The sequence below is a fragment of the Quercus lobata genome, chromosome 9 (assembly GCF_001633185.2).
Source record: "Quercus lobata isolate SW786 chromosome 9, ValleyOak3.0 Primary Assembly, whole genome shotgun sequence".
Lineage (NCBI taxonomy): Eukaryota > Viridiplantae > Streptophyta > Magnoliopsida > Fagales > Fagaceae > Quercus > Quercus lobata.
In genome coordinates, this window is record NC_044912.1 from 29,890,691 (window position 1) to 29,914,342 (window position 23,652).

The following is a 23,652-nucleotide window of genomic DNA, read 5'->3' on the forward strand; positions in this document are numbered from 1 at the left end:
TGTTCTTTAACACAATCCAAAAAGAGCTTTAGGAGCGATAAAGTATTTTTTGGGAAAAGAAAATAAAAGAAAATAAAAGAGGGTGTCTGCTCGCAAGAGCATATAGAGCTTTGTATGTCCCATGAAATTCTTTTGTATTTGGTTGGAGGTGCGGAAAAGTGAGAGGATAGAAAATAGTAAGAAGATGAAAAAGTGAGGATAGAAAAAATTTTAATTTTTCTCATTTTTGTTTGGTTGGGAGTGAAAAAATAGAGGGATGAAAAAAGTGAGTTTGTATAAATTTATTCATATACCCTTGTTAAAAAATGATGGCCAATTAAAAAAAAGTGACAAAAAAAAAGCAATCACCCAATTTATTAAAAAATAAAAATCATGTCCTAAAAAAAAATCATGTCTAGTTAAAAAAAAGAAGAAGAAGAAGGAAAAAAAAACAACTATCACAGCCCAAGAAATTAAAAAAAGAAAAGAAAAGGCAACATTCAGTAAAGAAAAAAAAAAAAGAAAAAGAAAAGAAAAGGAAGGAGTGCAGAAAGCACAAAAATAAAAATAAAAAATAAAATAAAAAAGAAGAAGAAGAAATTAATTGGACATTTTCATTCATTAAATAGCCTTATTTTCTCCCTTTAGTTTTCTTTCTATTTTTGAGAGAAAACTTTTTGGTGGACCGAAAATACTTAGGCCTCATCATTTATTTTCTTTCATCTCTACATAACCAAATACACTTTAAAAAGGTTTTTCTTTCTATTTTCTCTTCAAAATTTTCCATCCATTCTATTTCACCTCCAAACAAACACACCCTCAATATAAGCTAAAATTTGAATTTTTATTTTTAAAAAATCTAAAATTTACTGTTCATACTCTATAAATCTAGAGCTTTAAACATTATTCACTATTATTTTAACGAACGTTCAAAATACTGAAGACTTTTTCAATTAAAGCAGTATGTCGCAAAAATTCTATCACTAAAGTCTACACAACACTGACAACAGTGTCATTCGGATACTTTTGATATAGGTAGTGTTTATTAAGTTGGAATCTACCTTCTTCGGTCAAAAAAAAAAAAAAAGTTGGAATCCATTAACATTTTAAAAATTGTTCTTTTATTGATATAAAAAATAATACCATGTCATGTAATTGATATTCTCACTGATGAGGGTCAAATTTTGGCAGTAATAAGATGTGGACTTTTAACTGACAACGCCTATTCATAATTTTCACACGATTCAGGGTGAATTCTTATGGGGTGTCAGGTGTGTTTACACACTAATACAAACAAACATGAAACTTACATATGTGCACGTTTTAGAATAAAATCGTGACTTAAAGTCACGATATTAGTTAAAAACGCATGTGTGTAAGTTATTTCCCAAAATTTTCACACGATATCAGTTCTTTCTATTTTTTTAGTTTAAAAGTTGAATTTATTTGCAATACTCTCACAGAAGTTTAAAGTCGGATATTTAATTCTCTTTAAAATATGACAACTCCGGGTAACATGATTTTTCACCCATGCAGGGCCTTCGATGGTCTGCCTCAATCTCTGAAATTAGAATTTCAAGTAGCATGAATTATCTGACTTACTAAACATTGTCTCTAGCGATGCATCTTCCTTTGTCCATGTGCCAATCTGCCAGATGTCTATCCTTTTGTTAGCTTAATTGAATTAAAAGGGGGAAAAAGAGAGAGTAAACGGTACGTTTTAACAGAATGAACTTGTCTGCAACATGCTAAAATAACTCCAATTCTGTCATATAGTCTATATGGTCAAAGCTAAACAATATATACATTACTCTCAATTAATGCAAATGTATTACGATGAATTAACTAATTATCTCCCTTCATGCATCTAAGGGTTTCAATACATAGTTTCTCCTGCTATTGTACCAAACACGTACATTGAGAAGATTTTTTAGGTAGTTAATATAATTTATAAAGATCATTAATTAACCCAAAGACATCGTGGGTTCTAGTTCAACTGGTAAAGTCTCTGATGGTTGTATAAGAGATCTGGGGTTTGATCTCTGCCTATACCAAAAACTGATTGGTGTCTTGGTCTGATAATAAAGAGCTATCATCAGGAGCGGATGTCATAGGTTGAAACTCTCTCTCAAAAAAAAAAAAAAAAAAACCCAAAGACAACAATAAAGACATCATAAACCAGAAAGAGAACTTTTGTTTTTAGACAACAACTTAATACCTTAACCACACTCATATCAATTATAATTTGGATGAGAACAATTCCTTCATACCCCTATTTAATCAATTTTATTATTTAAGGTCTTGATTTCAAGTTCTTAGAGTTTAGATAGTGAAACGTCTATGTTAATTGACTTTATTTAGTGACAAATTTGTATGTATTTTGTTTAATTATTTTAATATATCTTTTCAGGACTTAATTGTATTTGAGGTAGATTGTACATGAGCCCCTTTGCTTTTGTGAAAGCTACATTTAGAGTTATCTTATAACCTCAGGCGATCTGATTTGCACACAAATGACACGTGACAAAAAGCCAGGATTTGAGTGCTGATTAGGCAAGTCGTGATCATCTCATGACTAGCCAGGCCACAACAAGGTCACAAGTTGCACAATTAGTGTATTCTGTTCTCTGAACTTTTTCTGTCCACTGTAATTCTGCCAATACACACACTATGAGTTGTTGTGTATGGCTGGGCCTTTAGATAAGGGTTATAGCAAACTCTAGAACATAAGTTGAATATCCAAGGGGCCACATTTTTAAGAAAAGAGAGAGAGCTTTTAGTTTTTGAGCAAAAACACTCTACATCTCTTTTCCATCTCTTTCAATCTTTGATTGAGATTTGTATTCCCTTCATCTCACACCAATACACAATGCCTTGTGAACTTTGAATGAAGTTTTTGGAAACTTAGGAAACCACATTTAAAATCCAATTTATTTTATGATTTCTCCATTGGTGCTTCAACAGAGGGTCTTTGGTAAATTAGAAGGAGAAAGGGCTTGGTAAGGCTGTTTGCTAGCTGGAGTTTAGAGGGCTCAAGTACACTAGGTTTATGGGTTTGGAAGGTTCATAGTGTCCTATGTACTGCAACTATATTGTCTAGTGGAGATTTCCAACAATATGGTTGGGAGAGAGGTTTTTCTGCTTCGAGATTTGAGTTTTCCTCAACACTTCTTGATATTTATCTTTGGTTTGCATATTTTTCCCTTATTTTCATATTTCCTTTTATATATTGTGCTTGTTATAGCTTAGTTATTGTTTTTATGTAAATTGGCTAATAATTTATATTATATTAAATTGTTAGTTTAGCTTAAAAGTGATTAAGCTGTAAAAAAGCATGGTTTAGGATTTTAAATATCTGTTTGGAGTATATTAGCATTTTTCAGATAGCAAAATACAATGACCCCATACTTCTTTAAGGTGAATTTCTACAATTAACCCTTTTTTCTTTTGTTGCTGAATGTATAAACAAGAATTATAAGTGTACAACATAGGATTGATGAGTCATAAAATTAAAAAAAGAAAAAAGAAAAAAGAAAAAAAAAAAAAAGAGGAGGATTGATGACTTTTTTTGCAAATGAAGACCTCGACTCCCCCCGCCTAGTAAAAGAAAAGAAAGGAAAGAAGACTTGAAGTCTAGCATAAAGTCATTGCTGACGTCCTTATAATCGAGTGTTTTAATACTTGCTGACGTTCTTTTAGCATATGGACTGTGACTGATAAAAATCAAATAAGGTATTCTCGCTTTTACCCCATAAATTTTAGTTTTTATATATAACTTTTTAAAATCTTATTTTTTTTATATATTTTTTTACTTTTTAAAAATTTTAAAATACAAGTGTGGGGTTAGAGAATTTGTGACCCCGGCCCACTCTACATTAGGGCCCAAGGCCCAAGCCGAGGAGAGGTATTGCCGAGGACATACAATGAAAGTCCAAATAGCCTAGAGATATAGCATTTCCGAGGATGATTCTGTCCTTGGCATCCCAAAGCACTCCTGAAAGAAAGGACAAGTACGGTACATGAACAGTTTAGGGAAAAGCCGAACACCTCTACATTGATGGAGAAAGGACCCCTGGACAATATGGCGACAAAGGACAAAGGAAAGACTGCCATTACTGCAATTAAATACTCTGCACCTGACAGAGCAATGCTTTTCAGTTTTTACAACCACCCCCAACCACTTTGAGTATGGGCTGATGGGACAAGTATTAGCCCTGGAACGCTGAACCTACACGTGAACGTTGGAGGAAGGGTAAAGACTAGTATAAAAAGGAAAGAGAAACAATTTGGGGGGGGGGGGGACAAATCGTCTCCCAGATCATGGAACCCTAAAAAAGAAGAATAATAAGAACATGAAACTCCTCGGACGAGGTCTAAAGACCGGAGCCACTCAGGTCGTATTGGAAGAAGGTCTTGCCAGACACGCCAGGTTCACCTTTGTGCAAATTGCTATAGAAACCATGACCAATCATTGTCCGGTGATCAAAACCTAGCATTTCAGTACACGCTCTACAAATTATATTGTTTGGGCCCTTAACGTACGAACCCAAGACCATTTTGGGTTCGTTACAAATTGAGTTCTTACAATTGGCACCGTCTGTAGGAAAGGCTTATGCGTTGGCACAGGCGGTGGATCGAGAAAGTCCCCCCATCACTTCCAACAGCCCGTTGTTGTTGCCCTAATATAAAGTTCCATTAGGGGCTACGCTTTGAAGCGTCAATAGCGCGGACAGTTCTAAGGGCTTCCAACGTCAGATCAACGCCCCACACCTTGGCCGAGGGGCTAATCCACCAACTACTTAAAGAAAATCTAAGTTTTGGACAGAACCAAGGTATTACATGGTCCTCGGACTCAAGCCTATGGGGAAACCAACTACTTAAAGAAATTTCTAAGTTTTGGACAGAACTAAGGTATTGCATGGTCCTCGGACTCAAACCTATGGGGAAACCAACTACTTAAAGAAAATCTAAGTTTTGGACAGAAGCAAGATATTGCATGGTCCTCGGACTCAAACCTATAGGGAAACTAACTACTTAAAGAAAATCTAAGTTTTGGACAGAACCAAGGTATTGCATGGTCCACGGACTCAAGCCTATGGGGAAACCAACTACTTAAAGAAAATAGAAGTTTTGGATAGAACCAAGGTATTGCATGGTCCTTGGACTCAAACCTATGGGGAAACCAACTACTTAAAGAAATTTTTAAGTTTTGGACAGAACCAAGGTATTGCATGGTCCTCGGACTCAAACCTATGGGAAAACCAACTACTTAAAGAAAATCTAAGTTTTGGACAGAACCAAGGTATTGCATGGTCCACGGACTCAGGCCTATGGGGAAACCAACTACTTAAAGAAAATAGAAGTTTTGGACAGAATCAAGGTATTGCATGGTCCTCGGACTCAAACCTATGGGGAAACCAACTACTTAAAGAAATTTCTAAGTTTTGGACAGAACCAAGGTATTGCATGGTCCTCGGACTCAAACCTATGGGGAAACCAATTACTTAAAGAAAATCTAAGTTTTGGATAGAACCAAGGTATTGCAAGGTCCTCGAACTCAAACCTATGGGGAAACCAACTACTTAAATAAAATCTAAGTTTTTGACAGAATCAAGGTATTGCATGGTCCTCGGACTCAAACTTATGGGGAAACCAACTACTTAAAGAAAATCTAAGTTTTGGACAAAACCGAGGTATTGCATGGTCCTCGGACTCAAACCTATGGGGAAACCAACTACTTAAAGAAAATCTAAGTTTTGGACAGAACCAAGGTAATGCATGGTCCTTGAAATCAAACCTATGGGGAAACCAACTACTAAAAGAAAATCTAAGTTTTGGACTGAACCAAGGTATTGCATGGTCCACGGACTCAAGCCTATAGGGAAACCAACTACTTAAAGAAAATAGAAGTTTTGGATAGAACCAAGGTATTGCATGGTCCTTGGACTCAAACCTATGGGGAAACCAACTACTTAAAGAAATTTCTAAGTTTTGGACAGAACCAAGGTATTGCATGGTCCTCGGACTCAAACCTATGGGAAAACCAACTACTTAAAGAAAATCTAAGTTTTGGACAGAACCAAGGTATTGCATGGTCCACGGACTCAGGCCTATGGGGAAACCAACTACTTAAAGAAAATAGAAGTTTTGGACAGAATCAAGGTATTGCATGGTCCTCGGACTCAAACCTATGGGGAAACCAACTACTTAAAGAAATTTCTAAGTTTTGGACAGAACCAAGGTATTGCATGGTCCTCGGACTCAAACCTATGGGGAAACCAACTACTTAAAGAAAATCTAAGTTTTGGACAGAATCAAGGTATTGCATGGTTCTCGGACTCAAATCTATGGGGAAACCAACTACTTAAAGAAAATCTAAGTTTTGGACAGAACCAAGGTATTGCATGGTCCTTGGACTCAAACCTATGGGGAAACCAACTACTTAAAGAAAATTTAAGTTTTGCACAGAACCAAGGTATTGCATGGTCCACAGACTCAAGCCTATGGGGAAACCAACTACTTAAAGAAAATAGAAGTTTTGGACAGAACCAAGGTATTGCATGGTCCTCGGACTCAAACCTATGAGGAAACCAACTACTTAAAGAAATTTCTAAGTTTTGGACAGAACCAAGGTATTGCATGGTCCTCGGACTCAAACCTATGGGGAAACCAATTACTTAAAGAAAATCTAAGTTTTGGATAGAACCAAGGTATTGCAAGGTCCTCGAACTCAAACCTATGGGGAAACCAACTACTTAAATAAAATCTAAGTTTTTGACAGAATCAAGGTATTGCATGGTCCTCGGACTCAAACTTATGGGGAAACCAACTACTTAAAGAAAATCTAAGTTTTGGACAAAACCGAGGTATTGCATGGTCCTCGGACTCAAACCTATGGGGAAACCAACTACTTAAAGAAAATCTAAGTTTTGGACAGAACCAAGGTAATGCATGGTCCTTGAAATCAAACCTATGGAGAAACCAACTACTAAAAGAAAATCTAAGTTTTGGACTGAACCAAGGTATTGCATGGTCCTCGGACTCAGACCTATGGGAAGATTATCCATTAGAAAATGGATTAAGTCCTAGATAGAATGGAAGTCCCGACCTATCCTCGGATCCCCAACTCTAAGGGAACTAATGCAAACGAGTGTTTAGGTCCGGTACAGTTATACCTCGGTCCTCGGACCAGATGCCAAAAATGGTTAAGGTTATGAATGTTATTAGGAACGTGGCAAAGCACCTTAGTACGCGGCGACCCTCTCGGATAGTTCATTTTGGGTTACCCATCCTCGGATGAACGCCTCATACGCAATAGAAAGCATTCAGCTGTTATCTCGGTTAGTCTTATATGTATAACCTTTTTCAGGTTGACATTATTGTGCCTGTTAGTCTCAGTAAGTTCAAAATAATAGCTTTTTGTTAACAAGGGTTTCGGCCCTAAGTATCGTTCAGAATAAAAAAAAAAAATAGCACATCCATTCACAATATAACTATTGCAGAAAAGAAAGAATACTTAGAATAAAATAAAGTCATCTTTTATTAATACAAAGAAATAGTACAGCGTACAATGAGGGGCTTAAGCAAGCCTATACCAGAAGCTAACTACAAAAGCAAAAAGAAAAGTAAAAAGGAAAAAGATACAAGGGAACGATAAATCCTTCAAAATTCTGCTCTTATGGCGACTAAGCGTGTCAGGATGGCCCCTTTGATGGAAGGGGAGAAGAAGCAGAAGAAGAAGCAGAAACACCAGGATGCCCCTAGTGATGGAAGAGAAGTAGAAGCGGAGGTAAAAGGAGGCACCAACGAAAGAAGAGAGGAGGAAGCGGGGATGCCTAGTCCTCGTACCAGCTTTGACTCCTATCAGGCCAGTGCCATATTAGCAGCGTTCGAGAGAGAGAGCGGATGGTACAGACGATGAGAAACCCCAGTGCTGTCGCACCAAAAATCTGATGCGACCAACACCTGCTTCGAATTTTGGCTGAAGGACGAGAAGGCTTCTTTCTCGCCTTATCAAGGGGGAGAAATGTCTTGAGTCTCTGTCTCCTTTGCCTTGATCAGGCCATCTTGAGTCTCGGAGAGACCTAGTGTTTCTGGAGAGGGTGTGGTCCCTTCATCCCCATCTTCGCCTCAACCGTATCACTCCCTAAGGCTTAATCCCACTGGCAATGAGGACTTTGAGCACAGCTGGTGGTTTAGGAATTTGAAAAGATTGAGAAGTCTGTACGTGAAGGAAATGACCTCCTACCTTGCTTCTTATATGGAAGGCAAGTCTGGTGGCATTCAATCTGTATAGATTTCCAAGAAAAGCTACAAATGAGATAATTCACACTCAACTCCCAACGCCGTCTACAACCGTTGGATTGGCGTTGCCTCGTAAAGGGAACTTATTAAAGACACGCCTCGTGCACTGAAACGGCAGAAGCACGACGTGAGTAAAACTAAAGGAATGTCTCATAACCAGGAGCATTTCCCAAGCAAATGAAGAGACACCGACATTAATGAAGAACAAAGCTGGGCAAGCCATGATATAGGCCTGACCTCACCAAAACCCTCCTCCCCGACCAAGGGGTCGGACAGCAAGATTTTGAAGGGCTATTGTGGGGTCAGAGAATTTGTGACCCCGGCCCACTCTACATTAGGGCCCAAGGCCCTAGCCGAGGAGAGGCATTACTGAGGACATACAATGAAAGTCCAAGTAGCCTAGAGATATAGCCTTTCCGAGGATGATTCTGTCCTCGGCATCCCAAAGCACTCCTGAAAAAAAGGGCAAGTATGGTACAGGAACAGTTTAAGGAAAAGCCGAACACCTCCACATTGATGGAGAAAGGACCCCTGGACAATATGGCGACAAAGGACAAAGGAAAGGTTGCCATTATTGCGATTAAATACTCTGCACCTGACAGAGTAATGCTTTTCAGCTTTTACAACCACCCCCAACCACTTTGGGTATGGACTGATGGGACAAGTATCAGCCCTGGAACGCTGAACCTACACGTGGACGTTGGAGTAAGGATAAAGGCTAGTATAAAAAGGAAAGAGAAGCAATTCAGGGAGGGGGGGACAAATCGTCTCCCAGACCATGGAACCCTAAAAAAGAAGAATAATAAGAACATGAAGCTCCTCGGACGAGGTCTAAGGACCGGAACCACTCAGGTCGTATTGGAAGAAGGTCTTGCTAGACACGTCAGGTTCACCCTTGTACAAATTGCTATAGAAACCATGACCAACCATTGTCCGGTGACCAAAACCTAGCCTTTCAGCCCACGCTCTACAAATTATATTGTTTAGGCCCTTAACGTACGAACCCAAGACCATTTTGGGATCGTTACAAATTGAGTCCTTATAACAAGTATATTTTATTATATTTTTAGCAAATATTTTTTACTTTTTCAGAATTTTCAAAACTTAGGAATGTTTTACTATACTTTCAGCAAAATATTAAATAAGCTGTTTTTAATTCTTGCATTTAGTATTCAGTCATGTTGTTTAGTACAAGTCACAACGTGACCAAAGGGGCCAAGGGCAATTCCAAAAGCAAAAAAAAGGTACGAGATATTTTTCCATTTTGATAGGGACCACAGTTTTTATATTCCAAAAGCAAAAATAAAAGTGAAATGAATTGTGGAATGAAGGATTGTGGTTCGGTTGGTAGGGACTACAATGTTTGTCATTTGGTTGAAAGAAAGGGATGTGTTATGGTGACGTGCGTATAATTTAGGGTAAGTTTGGTTTAGCTTTTTGATATTGTATTTTTTGAAAAAGTGGGAGTTTTAAAAAGTGCTGTATGAAATTGAGTTTTTTGTAAAAGCTGAATATTTGGTAAAAGCTGTAAAAATGTGTTTTTTTTTTTTTTTTTTTTTAAATTGAGTGTATGACTAACACTTATAAAAGTGACAGTTTGAGAGATAAATTACCAAAAAGGATAATGTATATATAAAGAGAATTATTTGTTTTAATTATCTCTCTTAATGCAAGTTATGGACACAATATTTTCACAAAATTTTTACAATAAAGTCTATATGACAAGTTGTTAATGGTAGGAAAAAAAAATGTCAATAGTAGGTCTAAATGAGAACTAATAACAACTTACTATGTAAACTTTATTATGAAATTGTTATAAAAATATTCTGTCAATAGTACTTTTTTTTTTTTCTAAAGAAAAATAGTACTAATTTAAAAAGTTTAGAGATATAATAAAATGTCACAATATTTTTACAATACTAATTTAAAATTAATCTTTGTAAAATAAAATTTTATTAACACTTATTTTTTAAATGAGTTCTTTTAGGATTATACATGTACCCACAATTTTTTCTCCACTACATACTCTATAACATTACAATTATGAAAAAAAAGTTGTGAAATAATCTATATTCTTACTCTCTATATTTTCTTCCACGTTGCTTTACCCAAACCCAAAAACATTTTTTTTTCTTTCTTTCACTTTTTTCTTATCCCCTCGTCTTTCACGTTGCTTTACCCAAACCCAAAAACTATTTTTTTTTTTTTTTCACTTTTTTCTCATCCACTTGTTCACTTCTTCCTCATCTTTTTATTTTCCTTTTCTTTTACTTTCCTCCACACAAAGGCCCCCACACACACAACTCTCTCTCTCTCTCTCTCCTCCTCCTCCTCCTCCATATTTTCCATTTATCTTACCAAGTTCAAAAGGTTTTTTTGAGATTAGATATGTAAGACGTAAAAATTAAAAAAGAGAGAGAGAGAGAGAGAGAGAGAGAGAGAGAGAGAGAAGAGAAGAAGAAAAAGCAACATAGAAAAAGAAGAAGAAGAAGAAGAAGACGAGATGCCACAGCACAACAACATAGAGGAGCAGAAAAAATCATGGGCAATTTAGGAAAAAGAGAAACCCACTAATGGTAATATTTTTGTTTTGAGAAAATGCATTTGTGCGTTTTGCTAGAGGAAAGTGCAAACAAACGGGCACTTATATGGAGCAAACTGAGCATCGAAGAGCTCAGAAAGAATAACAAATAGATTCACTTTTTGTTTTTTGGAAAAGTAAAAAGTAAAACACTTTTTTCTTAGACTAAATACAAATAAAAGTAAATCTATTATAAATGTTAGCTGCTTATCAATGATTAGCAAATTTTTCACCACAGACAGTGTTGACACTCCGCTTTGCAATTTGTATTTAACTTCACATAGAAGGTAAAATGGTAATTTCACATTGGAAAATAGGCATCATAATTATGGACATTAGATCCTTAATTTCATTTCATCAAAATGATCTTGATGATGTAACGATCAAATCAGCTGGTCATAAGCTCTAATCAGACCATCAGATTAAAAGTCAAATAAAGTTTTAATGGCTGAGATGCACTATCACAAATTGAATCTGACTATATGTGATTATGAATAGTTGATTCCAATTGGTTGTAATTATAATCAATTTGAGATTAATGACGTGTCATAATTTGATTGGCTAGGACTACATCTTATGGTAAGGTTGCATACACTTGATTAATTAGATAATCAAACATTAATTATTCAATGAGTAATTTGTGTAATTATCTATTTAATTAGGGTAAATTTGGAACTGATTAGGTCTGAAATGGAAATGATTGGAGCCTATTAATGTTAATTGTAAAATAATTTGGGACCTATTAATGTTAATTATGCTGAAATTATTTTCCAACAAATGACATTTGCTCACCATTTTGTTGATATCTCTTAGAATATTTTGAATCTATGAGTGAGGTTAATTTTTCCAGAAACTAGACACTCGAGGCTTCAATTTGAGCACAAAAATGAGACAATTCCAATCAGAATTGAGTAAGATATAATTTTTTTTAACTTGGCTCTGCGAGCTCTTACAAAAGCTACGAAAAAAATCGAATTCTAGGTCATGTTGTTTGTTCATCACTCCCACCAACCTCCACATTTAATGCACAAGATTTCTCTAAATACTAAAATAGGGTCTAAGTTCATTATTCTCTTTGATCCTTTGTCAATTCTCATTAAATGACCTTCTATTCATATTTTCTCCACCACTATTATATAAACCCTTCCTCTTCTCTATTCCAAGGCACACAAAAACACCATCTCTTCTTCTCTCTTGAGCTCTAGTGAAGTAGAGTAGTCTTGTTACATCTTGGTTTTTCTGAGACTCAAGGTATTGAGTGAGACTCACTCTCCCTCTCCTAGTTATTCTTCTTTACTCCACCCTTAGGACCTCCACCAAGAGTCCTCTTCTCCATCGTATGGATCTTGCATGCAAGTATAATTTATTTCCCTAACTTTTTTTTTTTTTTTTAAATTACTATGATGAGATTAAGATTATAATATGCTAGTGTTTATTTAAATTCCATAAATATGTTTGAATGTTCTTAATTATTCATATGCATTCTTCATATATTCTTGGTTATTCATCACATGTTCATGCATAACACTAATTTTAATCTTAAATTCACATAAAAAATATGAAAAATATGTTTGTTTCATAATTCTCTCAATTTTTTGAATCTAGGATATCACCATTCACACATATTCACTAGAATTTATATTTTCAATTCAAATATAATGATTAATAAATGACATTCCATTCATATTTTCTTCACTACTACTATTTAAACCCCCTCTCCCATTTCAAGGCACACAGAAACACCATCTTTTCTCATCTCTTAAGTTCTAGTGAAGTAGAGTAGTCTTGTTATATCTTGGTCTTCCTAAGACTCAATGTATTAAGTGAGACTCATTCTCTCTCTCCTAGTTCTTCTTTTCTACTCCACCCTTAGAACCTCCACCAAGAGTCTCCTCCTTTATCATGTGGATCTTGCATGCAAGTATAATTTCTTTCCCTAACTTGTTTTTTTATATTACTATGATGAAATTAAGATTTGAGCATGCTAGTATTTATTTAAATTCCTTGAATATGTTTGAATGTTCTTAAATTTTCATATGCGTTCTTCACATGTTCTTGGTTGTTCATCACATGTTCATGCATAACACTAGCTTTGATCTTAAATTCACATAAAAAATATGAAAAATATGTTTGTTTCATAATTCTCTCAATTTCTTGAATCCAGGATATCACCATTCACATACATTCACTAGAATTTATATTTTTAATCCAAATGCAATGATTAATAAAGGGAATTAGGATTTATGTGCACACACATTAAATTCAACATGCAATTGATTGATTTGGATGATATGATATGAATGTTGGCCACCATAGTCTAGAATACCAGTTTCACTGGAAAAGGTGGGTGCCTAATACCTTCCTTTCTTATAACATAGCCCTTAAGCTTAGATCAAGTGTTAGTAGATCAAATGCTTATCCATGTAGTTTTCAATCTCTAGATTTTAACTAGAAAACAAAGCCATGTACTTTATCTTAGATTGTATTTAGAACCAAAGCCATGTAACTTCCTATGATCAATGTACATTCATTCTCAAATCAATAAAATAGGGAATTTTTCAATTATTGTTTTCTAATTTTTTCCAATAATTAAATAAGTGGCAACTCTATTATAAAATCCTTAATCTAAAGGGGAAAATATAATAAATCGAACCTCCATTTTGAGAGGTTGTGGACACAAGGGGTGTTGGATCACCACCTAGTTTTTGCAATGGTTTAGGAACCATACATTTTGATTTTATTACCAGAGATATGGGTTTGGAGTCTAGGTATGCTTTTGGGAAGGTGTTAAGCACCCAAGATTGCCTAACCCTAAGGTTTGCCTCCCATTATTGTGTCTTATGTCTTAACATTATTAAAAGTAAATTCAACACTTGTATTCTAACTCACACACACGCTAGGATGCATCTAATATACAACATGGCATCATTCATCCCATAACACATATCTATCCATAAAGTAATAAAGAGCCAAACACATATGAGAAACCTTATCATATATCAAACAAAGCAGCCACCTAAGCATGGCAACAAGCATATCATTATGAAATCATGGAAACCTTTACGTTCAACACCATACAAAGTTTATCACAAAAGATGTGTGTTCATGTCAAAACATGACTTACCTTTACTTACCTTGCAGCACCTCAGCACCTATGGCATCATGAATGGACATGTGAATGCATGTTCATGTCATCAAAGCAAGAAACAAACATAAAACCCTAATCTAAGCATGTTAAAGACAAACAAGCATATAAGACAGAGACTAAAATACATATAAACATAAGAAAAAGATTTAAAAAGAGACAAAACATGTGAAACAAACAAAACAAACAACTTAAGAAATCTGAATTAGGGTTTCTAGGCAAGCACCTGCGTACATAGGGTTTAACTTGCGTACGCATGCTCACGGCATGCGTGCATGGACTTGTTCAACAACCTTAACCCAGAAATGTGAAGCAGAAAACAAAGCATAAGCAAAAACCCCTAATTCTAGCAACCAAACATGCTATGAACATAAAAGAACTATAAAACTAACCTAAGAAAACATGCATAAACCTAAACTAAGCAAAGAAACAAGATTAAAACAGAAAATAAAAAAGAAAGGGTTGAAGCTTGATACCTCAAAAAGGAGTTCCCAAGTTTTGATTTTGACTGTTCCCCTCAGTCAAATCTATTACAAGTCATTAAACAAGCGATTGGCAACGTTAAACTAAAAGGATTGGGGCCAAAAAAGGTCCCAATAAAATAAAATTGACTTAAGGGTGTTTTGTAAAAAATTCCCTTTTGATTCACTATTTTTCTAGTGAATCTTAGGTTTTTTTCCCGTGAGATTTCTATGTGTTTTGAAAATGTACCATGTAAGGCTTTTTATAGTGGAAAAAATGGGTTTGGAATGGTTCCTAGACGATATAAGATTCACTCCAAACCTCAGCCATTATTGTAGAAAACTTGCATTTTCCATGCTTCTAAAACCCTAGTTGTATACATAGGAATGTGCCTATGTATGCATGCTTTGGCCCATATACGTAGGCTGCTGCCCACGTACGTGGGCCGAGGGCCACTTTAGTATTTTATTTTCAAAAATAGATTTTTGTTTATTTAAATGGTTATATTTTTCATTTTAACATTCCTCAAATCAATTTGATATCTGATTAGGCTCTATACTAGCCTTGGGCCTTAGAGTTTGAGTATTATTAGGGAACAGGGGCCCGAGTCATAAGGGGTACAAAATGTGGGATCTACAGAGGCAATAACACGACTCCATCTATACATGTGGGTTTGACCCAATACCAAAAACGGACTGGGGGCGCGGTCTCTCACAAATAGTGGGTTATTAAAAAGTATAAAAGAAAAGTCTAAGAGTCCATTTGGGAATAACTTATTTAGTTGAAAATGAAAACTTTTTGTTGAAAGTATTGTAGATAAAGCTAAAAGGTAGTTGAAATAGTACAGTGAGACCCATAAATAGTACCAAAAAGTGCAATGGACCCATGAATAGTAGTAAAAATAAGCTAAATAGTTAAAAAAAAAAAAAAAAAAAAAGCTTTTTAAGCCAATGCCAAACGCAACCTAAGTTAGCACCCAATGTAGCCAGTGCATCAGCACATTGATTAACTTCTCCATGCATGTGTTTAATCTAAGTTCTAGGAATGACCATTAATAGGTTATTGCAATTAGAGAGTAAAAGTTCCAATAGATGGTTAGCAGAGATGTTTTCCATAAGTTGAAACGATAGATAGTGTCACGCCCCAAACCCAAGCGGGTTCAAAGCATAAGAAAAAAAAACCATCAAGATTAATGGTAAGGGATTTTTTTTTTTCTTTCTTATGATAAAGATAAGTAAACATTTTGAACTTTTCACAGTATAAGTTAGAGGTCTATAACACAATTACAAATGATACAATTGTGAATCATGTCTCCAATTATACATAAACTATTTCAAAACTCAAATGAATTAACATAAGGTTATGATCCTTCCTAAAATATGCAACCTTAACCATAAAATCTAGACCTACTACACCCAAGGTTAACAAACCTCAAGGGCCCAACCTCCAATAGGATTAGATATGGCCCTGATAAATTAAGCTCCATGACCAAGGTATAGCTAATTGATCTATAAAACTGCATAGTGTACCTTTATACACTGCTCCATATCCTCCTTTGCCAAGGATTGTATTTTCATCGTAGTTGTTAGTGGCCTTTTTTAGCTCTTCTGATGTAAAGATTTTGGTTGTCTCGATAGACCATTGGTTACTTGAGAGTTGTTGTTTTAACAATAGGCCACTGGTTTGTTGAAAGAATTTTTCTTTGATTCTGATGTGCTTTCTTTTCCATCCCCGAATTATCCAAGAACCTCTCAAAAGAACCACAAAGAGGCTTATTATGCTGATACTTGCACATTCTCAAACATGTAGTTTCTCACCAAGTAGAACATTTTAACTTTATACTTTTGTTAATACCATTGCCTTCGTAATGGCAAACATTTTGACACAATAGAAAAATAAATATATAACATATGTATCATAAGAAGATGACACCATAAAAATTTTATTTACAGTGTAGTTTGCGGTTGCGACTGCTACAGTAACATACTATGAGTGACTATCAAATTTCTTTCATCTCAAAAAAAAGAAAAAAAAAGAAAAAAAAAAAAGAAAGAAAGAAGCACAACTAAAAGAGAATTGGTGAACCAACTAACATCGATCCTTTCTAAAAAAGACAATATTCCTTTGTTAGTTGAGAGTAAGAAAATTAGCTAAGAATGTATAATTTCTTTAAAAATACCATGGCAAATTTTAAACAATATTTCAACGCAAAGAATATACATGGTTCAACATTGTTCTTATGTCTAAAGGAGCGAACAACTAATAAGTAATAACTCATTAAATGTGAAAATAGGATTAAAACTATATTTACATAAAGCAAGACTTAGGTACAGTATTTAGGTGTTATTTCTTAGGAATTTAGGTGTTATTTCTTAAGAAGAGATCCTAAAAAATAGTATCAAAGATATTGTACATAAGTTTTGTTCATTTACATAACCTAACATTATCCGATCTTTTCTTAAAAAAAAGAAAAAAAGAAAAAAAAAAAAAAACTATCATGTGTAAACTCCTAGAATGCCATTGTATCTTATAGAGCGGCGTTACTCGAACTATCAAACGAACTATAATTAAGGCCCTTTGACTATAGATCCAAAGTCAAGTATGAGCCAAATTTAAAATGCATTGCCTTTGACCTGTTTGGGCAATGAACCTAGTTGAGAATCAATATCCTCGTTTATGTAACAAAATATTTTATTATTATTTTTTAAACATTTTTATCTTTTATAATTTGATTGTTACGATAAAATGATTTGAACTATAAATAATAAATGTCTCTATTGTAAACATTAAAAATGTATATGTTGCTATAATGCTTTTGTCAAATAGTTTTTTAAATATAAGAGATGTAAAAAAGGACATAAGATTTTTTTTTTCTCCTTGAACTCAACTAATTTGATTAATAATTAATATATTTATATAATAATAATTATTGTTATTATTATTTATATATAATGATCTTCATAATAACCATATATGGTGTTTTTCTTTTTGATACAAGATAGAATTCTACTCTAGAATAATCTAAGTGTATATGTGTGTGAAACTCTCTCCTGGAGACTTGAACCCCAGCCTTTGCCCCCACACTTTACAAGCACTTATACTTGTGGAGTGACCATTGCACCAAGGGAGTGCGGTGGTAACCATATATGGTTATTATGAAGATCATTATTTTATTTTATTATTGCTATTATTTATCTATCATCATCCTCATTTAAATTGATATCTCTTTCCCCTACTTTCTTAAATTTCTCTTTCCCGAAATAATGAATTATAAAAAAAAGGGGGTTGGATATTGAATATCATATTGACAAATATATTAGGATTTTTATTTTAATTTATTAAATCTATTAAAAAGTGAAATAGTACACTAAAGAGTTTTAACATCAAAGTTCAGGATTCCAGCTTTAGTTTAGGATCATCTATTTAAATTTTCGTCCAAACTTGAAGAATTTGAAACCTATTTTTCATTTAAACAAACCAGTTTTTCAAATATACCCTTTTAAACAATGTCCTCATATTTTCTCTATTTTATTAAAATAATTTTTTTTTCTTTTTATTTTTTAATTTTTTCTCCCTCAAAATTACTATATTTCATTACTTATTTCTCCCTACACTTAATCCATATCCAGTCTGCTAAATTCAAGAGAACCTAGAGAGAGAATTTTCTTGAGGTTGTGTTTGTGACGGTTTGTTGGTATTGAGAAAAATTACAAAATAATTAAGGGTTTGGAGAGCTATAATGACTATTTAGATGTAGAAAATCACTATAGCAAATGACGTGCGTAAATTCGTAATCGCCCAGAATGAAGGAGTAACGTACAACCCTAACAGATGAATGACCGTTGAGGATAATAAATGTCTAGTACTTATGGAAAGTGTTTCTCAATTCCTAAATGAGAACATTCATTTCCAAAATGAAGATGAATGCTATAAAACCAATACCATATGGAAGAAAAAATAGGCACTCTGATATCTACAAACTAGCCATATTATTTTCTCAAATTGTATTATTAATTGAGTTTTTTTCACTATTTTTAACTTGATAATTGGAGGGCCTTTGGTCAATACCATACTAGTGTTCTTTTCCTCTTTTCTCTGACTTTATTTGTAGATCGATCGTTAAAGAAGCCCTAATATCGTCCATCAATATAGACGAGAATACAACTGACAATTTCTTACATCGTCAACAAATTTATTCTTTAGAGTGCTATAGGGACTCATTGGGCACAACATTGATATGTAATACATCTTTCACATGGAATGAACTCATGTGAGAGGAATGTTATATATCATCGTTACATAAAAAAATAAAAAATAAATAAAAATTCAACAGCAGCCATTGGAGCTTCAATTTTTTGTGATAGTCTCTAGAAAATAAAGAGGAACAGCTCTTTTTCAACTTTTAAATGTTTAAAGCTAATTAAAGGTTGTGCCCTTTTAGTATATGACATATATGTCTCGGCTGAGAAAAATCATAACCATAAAGAATGTTTTATTATTCTAGCTTTTAAATCGAGTCCAACTGAAAAAACTAAACAGAGAAGATAGATAAAAAGAGGATAACGTTGATTCTTTCTTTTATTACCGTGTCACTTTCTCCAACAAAAGTGTGACAAACGTGACTAATAAAGTTGGTGATATTTCACCGTTTTGATCGATTCTACAGTTACATCACAGACTCTACGTTTGTCGTTTAGTTTAAAGAAGCGGGGCAATTCAGCAAAGAAAAGGAAAAAAAAAAAAAAAAAAGAGAATAAGTGCGTTTGGTAGAGGAGTTTGTGTCACTTTAGGTTGAAAGAAAGTGACATATTTTTGATGCGTTTTATAGGAAGAAAATTTGAAAGAGCATGGAAAAGAGCAAAGGGAAGGTACTGGTTAAATGGATTGAGAGCATTATGTTGGCCATATTATACCTTACTAAGTTTCAATTTCTTTCTCGATCATATACTGTATTTTATCAATTTTATCTCTTTAATTATGTCAATTTCATCCCCCAAATCAATTTTAACTTTAACTAAATCAACTTATACGCATAAAAATGACTTCATATTGAGTTGAGGGAAAGAAATGAATTTTTTTTTTTTTTTTGAGAAATAATTACAACATGCTGCTAACCCTGTAACGAACCCTTTCCCCCCCTAGATCCCGAAGCACTTTGTGCATGGAGAGGTGCCAATTCAGCTACAAGGTCTTTGGCAAGAAATGAAAAATTAAAAGAACTTCTTTTGGAAGTTTTAAAGATGAAATTGACATAAGTAAATGTATAAGATGAAAATTGAAACTAAAAATATATGAGGACCAAAAAATTGTAGTGTGTAATTGTCTCAATTTTTTTTTTTGCAAATAATTTAGCAATTATCTTTTTTTAATATTATTTTTATAAATAAACTAGCTTTTAGAATTCTTTCCTCCCCCTTTCTCCTCATATTTTCATTTTCTTACCTTTCTATTGTTCTTATAATAAAAGGGAAAAAAAGAAAAGAAAAGACTAAATCGTATATGAGATATGAAAGTTTGACGGAGTGTTCTCTGCTCTAAACTCCAACGTGTTTTCGGGGACACCTTTGGAACAACGACGGGCTATCGAGATTGAGACTTGCAATTCACCATCCATTGATATGTTGAGCACAGGTACTATAGGGTCCATTTGGATATAACTTATTTTGCTAAAAACTGAAAACTAAAAATACAATAGTAAAATAATTTTTAAATGTATGAATAGTACCATAGGATCCATGAATTTATAAACAGTGCATTTTGTTTCTACACAGTAAATCCATGTGTATGAACAGTACAAGTTACTGTTCATACACGCTAAAAAAAAAAGAAAAAAAAAAGGCAAATGCTGAACTTAAAACACGGATCCAAACGCACACTTAGTATTAAGACAGAAATGGTTTTGGTGTAGTCTCAAAAGTGTTGTCACAAGTGATGAGGAAAGATTCATTAAGGTAGCAACCCTTTTCTGTTCCAAACGGGAAGGGGATGCTAACATTTCCACAGCTTACGTTTCCACAGCTCGAACTGGGTTGAGATGCATTTGTTGCTGCTAAAACTATCAACCCAAGCAAAAGCAGCATCTGTTGCTTTAAAAGCACTCCACACAAAGCCATGGTTTTCCTTTTTCTTTGTCTCTGTTTTGTTTTGTGCTATCAACAGCCGTGAATGGCAAACTTTATAGAAGCAAAGGTACCTTTTTCGAGAGACAAATCACTAGATATAAGTCTGTATTTGGTCGCTTGGGTGAGCAATATTAATTGGCCAAAATCATGAGAGAGAAAGAGAGAAGAATAACTAATAATAGAAATTAGAGGACCCTATGATATCCGGAACAGTGATGGAATTGTTAAACTTATTTTATTAAATGAGTTCATTTTAATCCTAGAAATTTGAGGATCCTATGATACATGAGTGTTAAATGATTAAATTCATCATTTTAATTCAAATTAAAATTTATTTAGTTGGGCATTAACATAATCACTAAAGAATTTTAAGCATTTTATCTTATTTTACTTAAAAAAATTGTCAGTTATGAAGAATGAAAAGAGCTTTTAACTAGTCCTATAAAACTCTCTTGTAGTTGGATTCAGATTTTTTAGATTTCTTAAGATATTCTACCAATTAGATTTCTTTAAATCTTAAAATTTTTTTAGTGATTTAATGGTCTAGATTTTGCCATGTTAGCATTCTACTAAACAATAACCTTAATTGTTTTGTTTACAACATTATTTTATAATTTTAAGAATATTATCAGTGGAATGCTAATATAGCAGAATTTAGACCATTAAATTATTAAAGTGTGATTAGAATTTAAAGAAATCTATTGATAAAGTACCCTAAAAAATTTAGAGGATCTAAATCCCTTGTAGTTAAAGAAAAAAAAAAAAAAAATTGAAATCTGAAACTTTTAGGAAAAAATCCACAATATGCTATTCATGCTCTATAATTGAGTTTATAAATCATTGCTGACGTCCGTTTCGCATATGGATTGACTGAGAAGAATCATATAAAATATTTTTATTTTATTTTATTTTTTATTAAAAAAAAAAACGATAAGCAAATGGATAACGATGATTCTTGTTTTTAGTATCTGCTCGTGCTGTCCAGCAGACACAACGTGACTTACGTGACCAAAGGAACCAATGGCATTACAAAATCCTTAAACCAAGTGGGCATTCCAAAAGCATAGAAAAGGTTCGTGATGTTTCGACATTTTGACAATTGATAACAAAACTTTTTTTGGGTAATGTGTTTGTGGTGTAGTTTAAAGAAGCTGTGCAACTCAGTAAAGAAAAAGGTGAAAGGAAGTGTTGAATACTTGATCGCACTACAGTGTTTGTCGGTTGGTTGAAAGAAAGTGATGTATAGACTATAGACGTAAAACGTCAGTGCGTTAGATCAAATATGGAGAAAAACTGAAAGGGCATGGAAAACAGCGAAGTAGCGAAGAGATGCTAGATTGTGGTCCATCTCATGAAAAATTCTATGAACAACCAATCACTGGAACCTTTGCTAACTGATTACAGGAAACATCTGACATTTCCTAGCAATCGAGTTGATCATATCTACCGTGGAAGTTGATTGCTAAGCGGATGCTCTTGTAAAATTTGGTGCCACCATCTCTCTAGCACTTTCGTTGTATTTTTCTAACCCGCCTCCTGTTGTGGTGGAGTTAATAACCCTTGATAAAAGGGCATAACTATTGTTTCACTTGAAAACATTTTATAAAGATAATTTTTTATATTTTTTTAGTCTTTGGTAGCAACAAAAAAAAAAAAAAAAAAACTGATTAACCAAAAACTATTGTTAGTCAACAAAAAATACTAATAAAAATAAGGCTTATTTTTATAGGTTGTTTTTCAAAATTTTTTCTTAGAAAACAATCTCTCTCTCACTTTTTCTCTCTTTTCTTTGCTTTTTCTCCCTTCACACTCTCACCGTCATTAAATTTGGTCTCTTCTCTTCCATAGATCTCTCTCTGTCTCTTTCTCTCTTTTCTCCATGTTTCTTTTCCCCTTTATAACACAGTTCTTTGATTTGATTTTTTTCCACCTTACTAATTGGTCAATAGTTCCGACTTGCAAAGAAGAACAGATTTGCAAAAGTAATTATTTCATTCCTCTCTACCAAAATCTCAATTCTTTACTTTGAATTTCAAGCTTGATTTTATTTTTTCTCTAAGAAATTTTCGGTTTGATGGATTCCAAGCAGAAGTTACTTCTTTTTTGCACATAAAAGTTCAAAAGAAAAATAAAAAAAAAATAAGAAGAAGAAAGAATGAATGAAGTAAAAGACGAAAATTTTAAACATAGTGCATATATGGCTCTAAATTGCTTTTACATACGACAATCTTTATGGTAAATTAATAATATTGTTATCTCTATATATTAAGTGCATTCAGAAAAGTTAGCTATGGTTTCAAAAAAATGTCAAAAATACCCCTAATCTAATTAGATAATCTTTATTTTTTTAAAAAATGGGGTTAAAATTGTAATTAAAAAAAAATAGAGAAACCTTTTTCCTAAAAATTAGCACTCTCTATTTAAATATATCTCACGCATGTTTGATATATTTTTTCCTAAAAGCTAGCACACACTAAACGTAGCAGTTTACTCCATTTCAAATCCTAAATTTTAGTTTCTTAAAAATTCATTCTTGTGTAACCTCACTAACAATAGATTAATTTTGCAGGAAAAAAGAAGAAGATAAATTCAAATTGAAAAATTACATTAAACTAAAAAAAAAAAAAAAAGCCTCATCACACGTGTGGATATTATGTAGGGGAATTTTTGTTGGCAGATTCATTGTGCGGATATTATGTAGTGATGATATATTATACAAATACATTATGTTAATATATAACTTAGAGTAATATTGAAGACTTGTGGTTGACCATAGTAAACAATTAATGTACCAGCAAAAAGAGTAGACAATTAAATGTTATTGTTATTTGTACTTATTGAAGATGTATTTCCCTGTCAATTTTAATATATATATATATATATATATATTACTGTCCATATATATGAGCAAGATAAGTGGTAGAGATCATGAAAATTTGACAAATGATTTTGATTGTATGTGATGAGGTGCAAACTCGTCAGTCTCAGGAGGCAGATGGAACTCCCCGTTAGCGTCTGATTCTCTTCAAGAAGGATGGTCACCGGTGTGGTGCCTGCCA